Here is a 13,819-nt window from a genome sequence, read left to right as displayed (position 1 = left end):
GAGTTTTCCTATTGTTTTCGCCCTGTAGCCGCAGGACGGTGAAGTGTGCACAGCCCAGAGAGCTGCTCATCTCACGGCATCCGGCAAATGATGAGAGAAGAGAAGACCACGTTGAGCCCATGGAGTTTGGAACTTCAAATATATTGTCTCATACATGACAGGTAGTCAGCGAGTGTGAGAGATACGAGTTACAGTGAACAGACAGAGCCAAGATAACAGTTCCAGGGCCACAATGCCTGGAACACAGTGCCGGGTCCATAGCTGGAACTACAGTTACGTGACCACGTGAGCACTCCGCGCCAATGACCTCCTCACAAAGAGGTAATTGTTAAAGCATCAAGAGACCTTGTAGAAGCCCAGAATTTAATATTACTAAATTAGTATTTTCACAGACAACTTGCAAGATAACAAAAAGATTAAAAAAAAGAAGAAGAAGAATGTAAAACGGAAGCTATTTGTTAACGAGATGACCACTGAGTATTTATAGCACGAAAAAAATTAAAAGACAAACATGGAGCCTGTGGAAAACCAGTTCAAGAGAGCCACAGCCAACTGCAACTTAGCAAACTCAACTGCCCTCTTCGCTAGACTGTAGTTTCCAGCCACCGTTGCAGATCACTGCTGACAAAAGGAACCTGGAAGGGGGTATATCTGATGCCCCAGCTCACTGTGCCTCCCCTGCGGTGTCCCTGTGGTGAGATGGTGGCTTGTGGGGAGCCCAGCAGTGGCTGGAGCCCTGTGTATCTAAGAACATGGCAAAGGGCGGGGTGAGGAATGCGACAGAGATATCAGTTGAACCACTCCTGCAGCCCAGAGAAGTCTGAGCTTTGCTTTGAAGACTTTGAGAAAAACCAAAACATGTGTGTCCCATTGACAGGGCATTTAACGCACACATGCATTTCATGAAAGTCATTCGTGGATTAATAAGCTCGGCAGTTAAGAGCTCTGACTGCTCATCCAGAGGTTCTGAGTTCAATTCCCAGCAACCATGTGGTAGCTCACAACCATCTGTAATGGGATCCGATGCCCTCTCCTGGTGTGTCTGAAGACAGCAACAGTATGCCCACATACAAGAAAGGAAGAAGAGAGAAAGGAAGGAAGGAAGGAAGGAAGGAAGGAAGGAAGGAAGGAAGGAAGGAAGGAAGGAAGTCACTCCTTCAGATGGGAAAGGCAGGGAAAGTGAAATGAAGCCAGTCTGAGAGCAGTGACGATAGCTGCACCTTCAGCAAATGGAGGAGGATGCTGACAGGTATGATGTAACGTCAGCACAGAGGAGGTGGAGAGGAGACGTCGAGGGAAACTGTGGTGTCCGTCCTGCTGCAGGTTGACAGAGAAATGTTACAGTAAGCATAGGCGGGAAGAGATGCCATCACAGTAAGGATGCACCATGGCTTGGGGGTCACTGGTACCTCTAGCTTGTCTGGAAGACCATCACTGGCACCCTATGGATCATCCCTGTCTACACTGCCTATCCTAGCTGATGTGCAGTTTCAGTTATCTATGATTGACAGTTGCTCTTCCCTGTGTCTAGAATGCACGCGAACCCTTGTCCAGCTGCAGTGTCCCTAGACAGCCTTAGCCCATGGCTAGCATCAGTAATGGCTCTGCCGCTCCTCCTCCTCCCCTTTTCTTCCTCCTCCTCCTTTTCTTTTTCCCCCTCCTCCTTCTCCTCCTCCTCCTCCTTCTCCCCTTTTCTCTCTTCCTCCTCCTTTTCCTTTTTCCCCCTCCTCCTTCTCCCCTTTTTACTCTTTCTCCTCCTTTTCCTTTCCCGCCTCCTCCTTCTCCTCCTTCTCCCCCTTTTTCTCCTCCTCCTCCTTCCCCTCCGCCTCCTCCTTCCCTTCCTCTTCCTCCTCCTCCTCTTCCTCCTCCTCCTCTTCTAGGCAATCTTAGCTGTATCCCTTTTTGTACCTTGTCTCCTGTTTCTCCTGCCTTGGCAGCACTTAAGAAAGACAAAGAGCCAAGCATAGTATCTCCATTGCTAAGTGAAGAAAGTTTTGATAGATTTTTTTTTATCTGAGGGAAAGGGAAAGATAGAGAAAGAAAGGTCAAGGGGAGGGTTGAGGAGAGAAATTAAATGAGTTTACTAGACATGCCGGTGCTTCCCTGTAAGGCCAGCTAGTAGGGAAGTTAAAGGAGGATAATAAGTTTGTGGTCATCCTGTGGTGCTCATTGAGACCCTACATCCCAAAAAGAAAAGGGTACCATGAGTAGTCTACTTTAAAAAAAAAAAAAAATCTGGAGTGTCAGGTAAACTGTGTGCTGCTTGGATCTGAAAGTAATGACTAGAGCTGGGCGTCTGGTAACATAGTAGACATGTCCAGCATCCATGAGACCCTGCATTTGATTCTAAGCAGTCAGACCCAGAATGGAAATTACTGAAAGAACAAGCAGTAGTTCAGTAGGTAGAGTGCTTGACTACCATTCACAAAGCCCTGGGTTCAATCCTCCAACACTCTGTAAACAGGAATGAGGACATACCCCTATGATCCTAGCACTCAGGATGTAGAGGCAGAGGATGAGAAGTTCACCTTGCTTTGGCTACAAAGAGAATAAGGCTACCCTGGATTACATGAGACGCTATCTCAAAAAAAATTGAAAATACCTAATGCATTAATTAGTTTTAACTGTCAAATTGGCTAACCTAGAATCATTTGCAAAGAGAGTTTTATGGGAAGGTTTGGTTTAGTTTGGGGTTTTTGACTCAGGCATTCTCACAATCTTTAATTGTTTTGGAATATGGCAATCTACCCATTGATATCAGATTCATATCTAAACACATTAAGAATATCATAATCTCCATTTTACGTTTAAATATATATGAGGATTAGATAGGAGAAAAGAGATTAGATAAAAAAGTTGCTAGATCAGGTGAGAGATTCTAAGTTTATATATTTAAAACTATAGTAAATTTTTGTTGTTATTTTTGAGAAGTTCAGACACAAACACTCTCACATGCACACACACTCACACATATGCACACACATACAAACACATATACACACATGCACACTCACATACACACACTATGTGTGTGCCTCTGTGTGTGTGCCTGTGTGTGTGTGTGTTTTCAAGATTTCCCTTGCTCTGTCTTATCTCCTGGATGTCTGCGCCTTTGTCAGATCTCTATCTACTTCCTTCCATTTTAACTTGCTATATTGTTTCCTGCTTCTGGAAAAATCTTTTAGTGCATGGTTGTATGAAAATACCATCACTTTGCCTCACCTAAACTTTTTCTTGGTCGGTGCTATACTGGCATTTATTTTCTTTTTTAAAAGAATAAAATATAATAAGATAAAAAAAAAAAATCATATCAAAGTTGGACAGACAGAAGAAAAAGAACCCCAGAGAAAGCACAAGAGTCAGAGACCCACTCATTCACACACTCAGGAGTCCCATAAAGACAAAAAACTGAAAGCTTTAGTCTATATACAGAAACCCTGGTGCAGACCCAGTTGGCCCTGTACTTGCTGCTTCAGTATCTGTGAGTTCTTATGAGATTTTCTCAGTTGATTTACAGAGAGCCTTGTTGTCCTGGTATTCTCCATCCCCTCTGTCTCTTACACTCTTTCCTCCTCCCTTTTATAATCTAGATCAGATTAGCCTATGGTAGGTTATTTTAGGTTATCAGATTAGCCTATGGTAGGAAAACTCAGCCCACTGTGGGCAGCACCATTCCCTAGGCAGAGGATCCTAAACAGTTAAAGAGTGGAGGAAACTAGCTGTGAGGAAGCAAAGAAGAAAACAATTAGAACTGCATGCATTTATTTCTCTCTGCTCTTTATTGTGGATATGATGTGACTAGCTGCTAGAATACTTGCTTTGACCTCCCCACAGTGATAGACTATAAACTGAAATTAGGAGCTGAATAAACCCTTTTCCCCCTAAGTTGCTTTTTGGTCAAGATATTTTATCACAACAACAAAAATTAAATTAGAACCTTGTGTGAGAATAAAAACTTTTGTTTAAATTTAATTTAAAAACAAAAATAGGTGTATGATTTTTGTAGATAACAAGTTGGTATATATTTTACACAAGAGTTGGTCATGGTAATTGTGTTGTTACTATAGCAACCCCTAATGGTTTGAGAGGAAACCATTCCACGGGGCTTGTTAGTGACTGATTTCATTTTAAAAACAAAAAACTAAAAAAAACCACCTTATGTGACTAGCAAGCAAGGGAAAAATTATACCTTCCCAGTTTGAATTCTTAGCGTGTCAAGGACAGAAGCAACAGCAGACAAGAAGTCATGTAACCCGCAAAAGAAAGCAAATGTACGACAGTGAGGAGGAATGGTTGACTTATTTGACATGAGCTCCTGTGTGAATGTTGACTGGGGTCCAAGTAATTCATGCAGTGTCCATGCAAGTGTTCCTTCTACACACCAGACATGTGTAGGTAGGAACCCCTATGCAAGCATTCCTTGTGCACACCAGACATGTGTAGGTAGGAACCCCTATGCAAGCATTCCTTGTGCACACCAGACATGTGTAGTAGGTAGGAACCCCTATGCAAGCATTCCTTGTGCACACCAGACATGTGCAATTAGGAACCGTCCTTCCTTCTACGACCCCTGAGTTAAACATCCACAGCAGTAGTAGCAGCACAAACCCTGAATCTGTGTTCATCAAAGAATCAAATGAGCCTGATACTGGTGGGAGGGAAGCAGTGTTCCCCTGGGAAGAGGAAAGAGAGAGTGTTGATAAAGAAATGACGGTGGTCATTCCCTTATTCTATGATGTAGTGTTTATTATGTAGTGTTTACATATAACTTACATAAATTGTTTTGTATTCTTCATGTCATCTCTTGGGTGACTTACAATATCTAATATAACATAAAGACTGTAAATAGCTGCCATTCAGCATTATTTCTCTATTAAAGACAAGAAGAACGAAACCACACCTATGCAGTTTTGGGTTCTCCATTGGATGAATCTGTAGCTGTGGCATGCTTAGACACACCTAAATTCTTAAGACAAGTTACCACATACTGGCTCAATAGCCAAGTGATACATAGACAACAGTTTTTATTTGGAGAAAATATTTTCATTCTCTTGCCTCACAGTAAAGAAAAGGGATTTTTAAAAAGTGGTAAAGTAGGTCTGGAAAGGTGGCTCCGCAATGAAGAGCATGTAGTGCTTTTGCAGAGGACCTGAATTGGCTTCTTTATTCCTGAGACTGAGGATGGGGGAAAGTAGACACTAAAGCTGGGCAGTTCCCTCAGTCGGCAGATCTCAGGAGAGGCTAAGGGGAATGAGGCATGCCATTAGACCTTAGGGATCACGTTGAGACCTTAAGACTTCCCTACAGGTTGAGATTCTAGCAGGCTGTGTAGAGGCAAAGGCTCAACAGTGTATGATATTTGACTACTGACAGCCATGAATCCATATAGCTAGGAAAAAAAGCAAGAGAGGGCAATAATTTTTGCAGCCTGGCTGCACATCAAAAAGCTATGAGAGTGCTCCACAGGCAGGTTCCTAAACATCTGTGACAGGGCCAAATAAGCCTTCCCCCAGATTACTTATGGATCTTGACGCCAAGCCAGGATTGTGAAGTAGTAATGCAGGGTAGATAGTGCGGAAGTGACTACTGAGGTTCTGAACTTCAGTGGAAAGCACTGAGTACTTGATTGCTACCGCCTGGCATGAGGAGGGGGCTCCCTGCCTCCAGAGAGACTGCTTAAGATGGATACAAAGGAAGTAAAGGTACTTGAGCACCTGGAAGGTGGGGTGGGAAGAAGAGAGAATACAAACAGAGCCCGCTGATTTTTAAATTCTAAAGGTCTAGATGAAATTTACTACCTCAACTCCAGGGTGCCCAGTAAATTTGTTCAATAAATGCTTAAGTATATGATATGAAATCTGGAAAACTGAATTGGAATGAAAAACCAAAACAAAATAAGCAAATTTAAAAGGATGAAAAGTTGGCAGGGAGCTGAGTTTACTTTCAGACTGTGGTTAAAACGCAGGATAAAATGTGGTTCAAAGTGCACAAGGAAAGTGTGTGCAGAGGAGGCATGGGCCTCTTAGCCTCAGTTCTGGAAACGTTGCTAACCTTTCATGTCATATTTGCATGTGACAAGCAGACTAAAGTATGAACTGTGCTTCTGACAGGTTACATCTGCTCTGGGATTTGCTGAATGTCACCTGGAGGCCCCTGTGTCTGCTTCAGAGAGCTCCTGTTGAATGACAAAGACCTAAGAGCAGTAAGTCCAGGTTGCAAAACCCTGTGGGAAGAGCAGGGCCTGTGAAACCCTGCCATCCGCCATTAAAACAGAAAAGTAGCAAGGTACGAGTTATACTCCCAGAATTCACAGTTAACTACCGGCCCCCACTACATTTCACACACAGATGCCACACAAATGTACACACCACACATACACACACATACACACACACATACACTATGTACACACACATACACATATAAATACACACCACACATATACACACAAATACACATACTATACATACACACATGCACAAACACACAAACAAAAACACATACCACAGATACACACATATACACACACATACACTATGTACACACACATACACATATAAATACACACCACACATATACACACAAATACACATACTATACATACACACATGCACAAACACACAAACAAAAACACATACCACAGATACACACATATACACACACCATACAAACACCACATACACACATAAATACACACCACACATATTCACACATACACTCACCATACATACACACATACACAAACACACAAACAAAAATACACACCACAAATACACACATACAGATGCCACCCAAACAGGTACATACCACACACACATCACATATACACACAAACACACACATAATTCACAGGCACACATATGTGCATGCATACATACACACATACATACATACAGATATACACCACCCACACATATACACATACACCACATGTACACACACATATACCTATACAGACACACATAGTACATACACATGCACACATACACACACCACAGAATAAAAACTGTCCTATTTCTCTGGGCTCTGATCTGACAAAATTACTTTAAAGATGTGATTCAGGTTTGGGGATGTAGCTCAGTGATAAAGTACTTGTCTGTCATGTACAAGGCCCTGGGTATTGTGCCCAGCAGAATTTCTTGGTGGGTTTATTTATAAGTGTTGGAAAGAAAGCCAAAAAGCATTTCACAGCCTACTTAATATATATAGTGTGGCAAAATTTAAAAAAAAAAAAAAGCAAGAACTACTCTTTTCTCCTGACACTTTTTCCGACTCTTTAAGATCCCTTTTCCTTTTGATTTATTTTGTTTGCTAAACTTAACTGGTACAATGACTAGATAACATTAACATCCATGAGAAAAAGATGAGTTGCATTCAGTACTGGAGAGGAAAGACGGGGAGAGGAGTGTCTTGGGAAATGGCATGCTGTCTCAACACTTGTGCTTTGCCATTGTGTGCTGTGAAATACTTAAGAGGCAGAAGAAGAAAAATTATATTTTAGTATACAATAATATGTTAACAATATATCTTAAAACATTAATACCACAGTAAAGAGCTGAGTTTGAGTGACCTCGATTCTTATGTTCCTTCTTCAGTATTGAAAGAAACAGTATCTGAAACACAGAAAATGCAGAAGGCTCATAAATACAAAGTTACTTATTGTTCTACTGTCAGTGTGGTAACAAACTTACAGAGTCGGTGTCTACTTAGTTGTTACATCCCTATATGTGAATTGTCTATGATATAGTCTTATGTTACTAGTATGCCCTGCACACTGGAGTGTCTATGGACTCTCAGAAATTGTCTTGAATGTTCTATTTTGAACCACCCTTAAAAACTTTGAAACTTTTTATTCTAGAAATTGGGGCAACATGATCCTGGCATATACATGAGAGAATGAGAGAGGAAAAGGGGAAAAGGAGAGAGAGAGGGAGGGACAGAGCAAGGGAGGGAGAAGAAGAGGGAGAGAGGGAGGGAGACTGTTTCAGTGCACAAAATAAAGACAAATGCATTGGTAAGTTAATAGACAGAACTGACAGTTGTTTCCAGCATGCAGGTATGTTTCTTATCCTCCCTAGAGAACTTCCTTCCTGCAGCCCAGACCCTGTGCCCTAGCCTTTCATCTCGCCTACATTTTTCCTCCTATTAAGTTGCCATGATTTGGATTATTAGTTTTCTTTGATGGAGGTACTTTTACCTTAAATGTTACCTCTTTAAGCCGTTCCCATCAATAATTTTTATTCCTAACTATAAGATGAAAGCTGAGTTTTGTATAGAGTTGCATTTCCATGCCATATAGTGAGAGAGGATAACTGTAAAAGCCTTAAAAAATAAATTAGTTTCGGATGTGAAGCTACCTGAAAATGATAAGCTCAAAACAAAATTAGATCCTCAGGTTTCCACCTTCTGTCCTTTCATCTCCCAATCTCAGCAGTCAGTTTCCCATCCTCTACCCAAGAATGCAAAGGTGAGCTGGACCCAGGGCCACGTCTTGCTGTTCTTCTCCACCAAGAGCAACCCTGGGGGTCTCTTACATCCACTTAAGAAGCTTTTATCCCACTACCACTGTCCCCCAGTGCATTTTTCTCCTGGTTTAATATATTGGGATCATGCTTCTTAGCATGTGTTACTGCTAATAACTTGTTAATGGTGAATAAGAAGAAGAGAAGGAGGAAGAAGAAGGAGGAAGAGGAGGGGAAGGAAGAGGAAGAGGAAAACAAGGAGGAGGAAGAGGAAGAAGGGAAGGAAGAAGAAGAAAAGATGGACTTACCTGGAGGGGTTGGGCAGGAACACATTACATATGTGACTGCTGCTAGCATTTGTGGCAACATCCAGGAGGGTTCTGTCAGCTTGGCTCACAGTTTTACAGCTTTCAGTTCGTGAGAAGTTGTTCCCCATCAGGAAGTGGGGTTTGTGGTAAGGAAACAGAACTGGAAGGTGGTACACAGTATTGCATCTCATGGCCAAGAAGAAAACAGAGAAAGACAAAGCGACAGAAAAAAACTAGCATAAACATTGCAAAAATAGTGGGAAAGATCTGCTTAAAGACTAGAGGATGGAAAGAGAGGAGAAGGCAAATAGATTCGAAAAGATAGAAGCAGACCAAACAGTGGACCACACCAGGGAGGTTATTACAGTGCCACATCCAAGTATTACGATGTGTGGACTTGTTGTGACCACATTGTTTAACAAAATATCGATGGTTCCCATTTGGCTAATGATTTTTAAACTTTGTGGTATTGCAAATGCGTGTCTATGCTATGATCTGAGTTTTGCTTTCCATACTCAGCATTCACCAAATTATGCAGCATACTGGGTATTTTATTATAAAGTGGATTTTCTGTGACATGATTCAGTCCAACCGTAGGCTACAGTAAATACTCTGTGTAGTCTAAGGAAGAGGATGCCAAGCTGTCTGGGAGGTTAAAAGTATAAAATACACTTTGAGGTTATATTTTGGATGGTTTAATAGGCTATCACCCGCTATAAACAGAAAGGCATCTGAAGTGCCTCAGAAAACATGATAGAGAGAAACAGGCACACAGATGCTAATGACAAAAAGACTATGGCTTTTCTAGATGAAGTTTGGCTGCTTCATCTAAAAAATAGTGCCAATATGACCAGAATTTTTACTTTCCAAAACCATTCCATGGAAGCATAGCAACCAGAACAGCAAAAACAAAACCCAATAGCCAACTCAGTGATACAGAAGTCCTAAACTGCATCTCTCTGAACCAAATATGTGTTTTTTAAATAATTTCAGGTTGCATAAATTATTAGTTATATTAGGGCATGAATGGTTCTCATAATGTGTTACAGAAGACAAAAGGAAGGTTGAGGGCCTCCTGTTACTACCAAGAGACAGAGAAATGAAAGTAATCAAAGCTGTCACCACAAAGCTTGGAAGGTCAGTCTGGGAGGAGCACCTGAAACCAGTGGGTCTCTCTGACTCTAGTGTGTGGGTGGACATAGAGAACCATGTGATCTGGGGTAGCCTGAGCACAACAGACACTGAAAAGGGACTCTCAGCACACATCTCCTCTAGCCAACCTCCACATTAAGAAATAACTGCTGGAACTAGAATCAAAACAGAGCAGGAAAACAGCTTGGGGGCAAACAGACGAAGAGAAAAGCTAGGTAGATGTGGTGGAAGAAGAGAGACACCAAGAAGCATGTGGGGAAAGAGGCTATGGAGGAGGATCCTTAACCATGGGGACACATCCATGGATACATCCATGGGCACCATCAAAGTCTAGACATACTGCACTTTCTTCCTGTACCCATACCAATGATAAAGTTGAGTCCATGAACCTAAACATGATAAGAGATGAATAGTAATAATAAACCAGAATGCAGCGATATGTTCACATTATTTCTCTCTCTCCTTTTTCTGCTGACATGAAGCAAGTAGATTAAACAGCATGAATAACCTATAACCTATGGTAAAAGATGACTCGTGTCCCTGGTTGGATGGAGTCAAGCAACACAAAGAATTGATTTTAATTATAGTGCTTAGAAATAATACCTCATTTTAAACTTAGGAAATGTATTTTGGGAATTTTCCATTTAAAGTTTCTGGCCTATGTTTGACTAAGAGTAACTGAACCAACAGGAAAATGAGTCACAGATAAAGGGAGGCTACTGTGTTTGTAAATGTGTCCTAATAAGAGAAGAGACTGACTAGGTCTCAGCCGCCGTCTGTGGTGACAGCTCTCACATAGTGAAAGGTCAGGAGCGGGTATATATACAGAGCTATGGATCTGTGTAGACAGCCATTCTGTCTCTGTACAGAAGCAAGTTAACAGTGATACATTCAAAACTGTTACCCATGATTTCACCTGTTTTCAAAAACTTAATTTTCAGGTTGCCTAATATAAAGTCAAACCTACCATGTTAAGTTACCATATGGGTGCTATGTATGCCTGAAATAATAATATATACTCACTTTCCTAGGCAGACAGGGGTCTGTAAAATACGCTATCGCTTATATAATGAAGGAAAATAAAACATACAGATAGAAAATAATGTTATATAGCAATATATTAATGTTAATAGAAAGATGTCGCAGCATTTAAAAATAAAACTGTACCTTCGGGCAGAGGAAGAAGCCAGAATAAAGAAGAGAAAGATAAGTACCAGATCCATCTTGTGAATTTTAACTTTGAGTCACATAAAGCTTCACATCATCATAAAGCAAAATTAAATTGGAAACAATCTGTAAGCAACAGTAAAATGAGAGCATTGTGCCTGTCTGTCCAGTAGGTGGCACAGAAAGGCTAAGAGGAGGATGCCAACGGACTTCAAATCACAGGCGACATCCGTATCCCAGGCACGCCATGCTTAGGCTAAACACACTGCAAGGGATTGTGAGCTGACTGTTATCATTATTCCCTTCTGGTGTTTCAGGATCTACTCTCACGGTGGGGTGTGTGTGTGTGTGTGTGTGTGTGTGTCTGTGTCTGTGTCTGTGTGTGTCCAAGTGAGTAGACATCATCCATCAGAACATCCAGAACACTGAAAATTGACAAACAACAAAGGAATACAGATTTAAAAAGCAATTCTGCTCTTGAGCCTGAGTAAGACATACCATGAATTCATGAAGGTCATTTTATTAGATGTTTCCCATTTCATGTTCTCAGAAAGATTTAGAAGGTGCTTAGACCCTCACAATGAGACCATGGTCTCTGCCCCATGCTGGGCCTGATATGGGTTCCTGGAAGAGAGATGGATTCAGTCTGGGGACAGAAATTTAAACTCTTCTTACCCATACCACAGATATTATATATGTCTAACTATCCCATGGGAAGATAACATTCACCGTCAAGTAAAAACACATAGATAACTGTTTTGTGTTGGAAACAGGTTTAATATGTTAATAGAAAGGTTTAATACATAGATAACTGTTTTGTGTTGGAAACAGGTTTAAATCTTTACTCACATTGCAACAACATAAGAGACCACTAGGGGGCAGTGCTGCCAACTCAGCACTCTTTGGGGATTAGAAAGTGGTCTATGGGTTGTGGTAACATTCTCTTGCTGACTTCTGTACTTTGCTCAAATTCTGAACTAGCTCATAATCTTTTTCTCAAAATACCTTTTAACTATTCCTCCTGCCACCTCCCCTGCCCAAAAAATTAGACATGGTTAAAAATAATAACAATAAATTTTTAAAAGGGTAGCAATTTCTAACTTGTGCAGAAAAAGCATCTAGTTGAAGCTGCATCTTCTTACAAACTCAGTCCTTTGTCACATGCTTCCCCCCGCATCTCAGCAACTCTGTCACTTCTGATATCATCTACTAGTTTCTATTCTCAGCCTTCAGCTTTCTTTCTCTCCATTCTTAGTACAACGTAACTCAGTTTAATTCCAATTCAAAAAAACAAACGTTAAATAATAAATTTTGGATACTATCCCACTGTTTATTTAAAAGGGGGGAACAAAACTAAAATGTCAAAACTAAAGAACAAAGCTATAGAGGCTTATTTGCATTTTCTAAAATTATATTTTGCCGAGTTTTTGTTGTTGGTTGGTTGGGTTTAGGGGGGTATATTTTATTTGTTTTTACTGTTTTGTTTTGAAGACGGCATTTCACAGTGTAAAATACAGCCTCTGTATTTTCAGCATTCTGATGATGTCTACTCACTTGGCCGCACACACACCACTGTGAGAGTAGATCCTGAGACACCCGAGGGGGATATGATAACAGTCAACTCCAGCTCAACCATCTTCCTGGCTCAGGGTCCCCAGTGCTGGAACTATGAAAGCCATACCTCCATTCTCTGGTTCATAGTTCACTTTAAAAGCTCACTGGTCTGTCAACAGTGATTTTGTGATAGATCATGCAGAGTTGGGCACAGACCATAGATAATTCATATGTAATCATGATGTCAGCATTTTATGCCCAGCTCAGAATCCAGAGCCTTAATATGCCTTAATATGCAATGACTTTTCTAATAGACAAATGACAACACAGTTTTTTTTTTCTTTTTAAAAGTAGACTCTCTGAATACCACACGTGCTGGGTTCTGAACTCCTCTCTAACCTACTTAAATTCTAATTCTTCATTCCACATGGTTCTCGTGATCTATTTCCAGAAGTCTGTTTGGAATGTGTCATTAGCAGCAGGTAGTGGGGTGATTATGAAAAATACGTGATTAATACCATTAATCCTGCCTGGTTCTGATTCATTGGCTCAGGTCTTTTGTACCTGGAATTTCTATAGCCTAATCTCTTGGTATTTTATACATAATAAGTGGCTTGCAATTTGGACGCCTGTTTGTGCGACTCGAAATTTCAACTCATTGTGGTTTCTATCAGATTTGAGATAACTTTGGTTCCGCCATATCATCCAGAATTGTGGGGAAAGAAGATACCATTCACAAGAAGGCTGCATTGAATTTAAACCAGGGCCTATTTTCACAGCAGTGGACAGGCTGGAAAGAAAGTAATAGGAGAGGCTGGAGTGCACAGCACTGTGTCCAGCAGGAAGCTGTCACTACCATGGGCCTAAAGGGACAGCTAAGAAGATGGCTACTTCTTTAAGAAGCACAGCTGTGGTGTCCTCAGGAGCTGCTGTCCTAGATGGAACCACAATCCGCTGACAGAATACCAAGATGGGGAAGAGCAGAGGCAGGAACACGCACACCTTCCTCCTCCTCTGCTCTACTTTAGCAACCACCTGACCTTAGCCACCCAGAGAAAGAAGGGGACAGGAACCCAGTTGGTGGCAGTAGCCATGGAGAATCACAGACCCTAGAAGCTGGAGATCACCCCTAGGGGTTCCTGCATGTGTGTCTATTTGAGTCACAAGTTCCTCCCT

The 13,819-nt window shown here is 41.3% G+C and overlaps 1 protein-coding gene across 11 annotated transcripts in view; it reads left to right on the top strand.

The window, feature by feature from the left end:
* Dlgap1 (DLG associated protein 1) overlaps window positions 1-13,819 on the top strand; it is a 759,724-nt gene that overhangs the window by 349,413 nt on the left and 396,492 nt on the right. For 9 of the 11 annotated variants that reach the window (XM_076917643.1, XM_076917644.1, XM_034484005.2 and 6 more), the window contains one exon: window positions 6,111-6,285. The exons of 1 other annotated variant lie outside the window; for it this stretch is intronic. The gene's annotated coding sequence lies outside the window, so the exon portion shown is untranslated. The remainder of the gene's footprint in view (window positions 1-6,110; window positions 6,286-13,819) is intronic. One more of the 11 variants, XM_076917636.1, reaches the window with a different exon arrangement.

The sequence above is a fragment of the Arvicanthis niloticus genome, chromosome 21 (genome assembly GCF_011762505.2).
Source record: "Arvicanthis niloticus isolate mArvNil1 chromosome 21, mArvNil1.pat.X, whole genome shotgun sequence".
Classification (NCBI taxonomy): domain Eukaryota; kingdom Metazoa; phylum Chordata; class Mammalia; order Rodentia; family Muridae; genus Arvicanthis; species Arvicanthis niloticus.
This window is presented reverse-complemented; position numbering and strand designations above follow the sequence as displayed.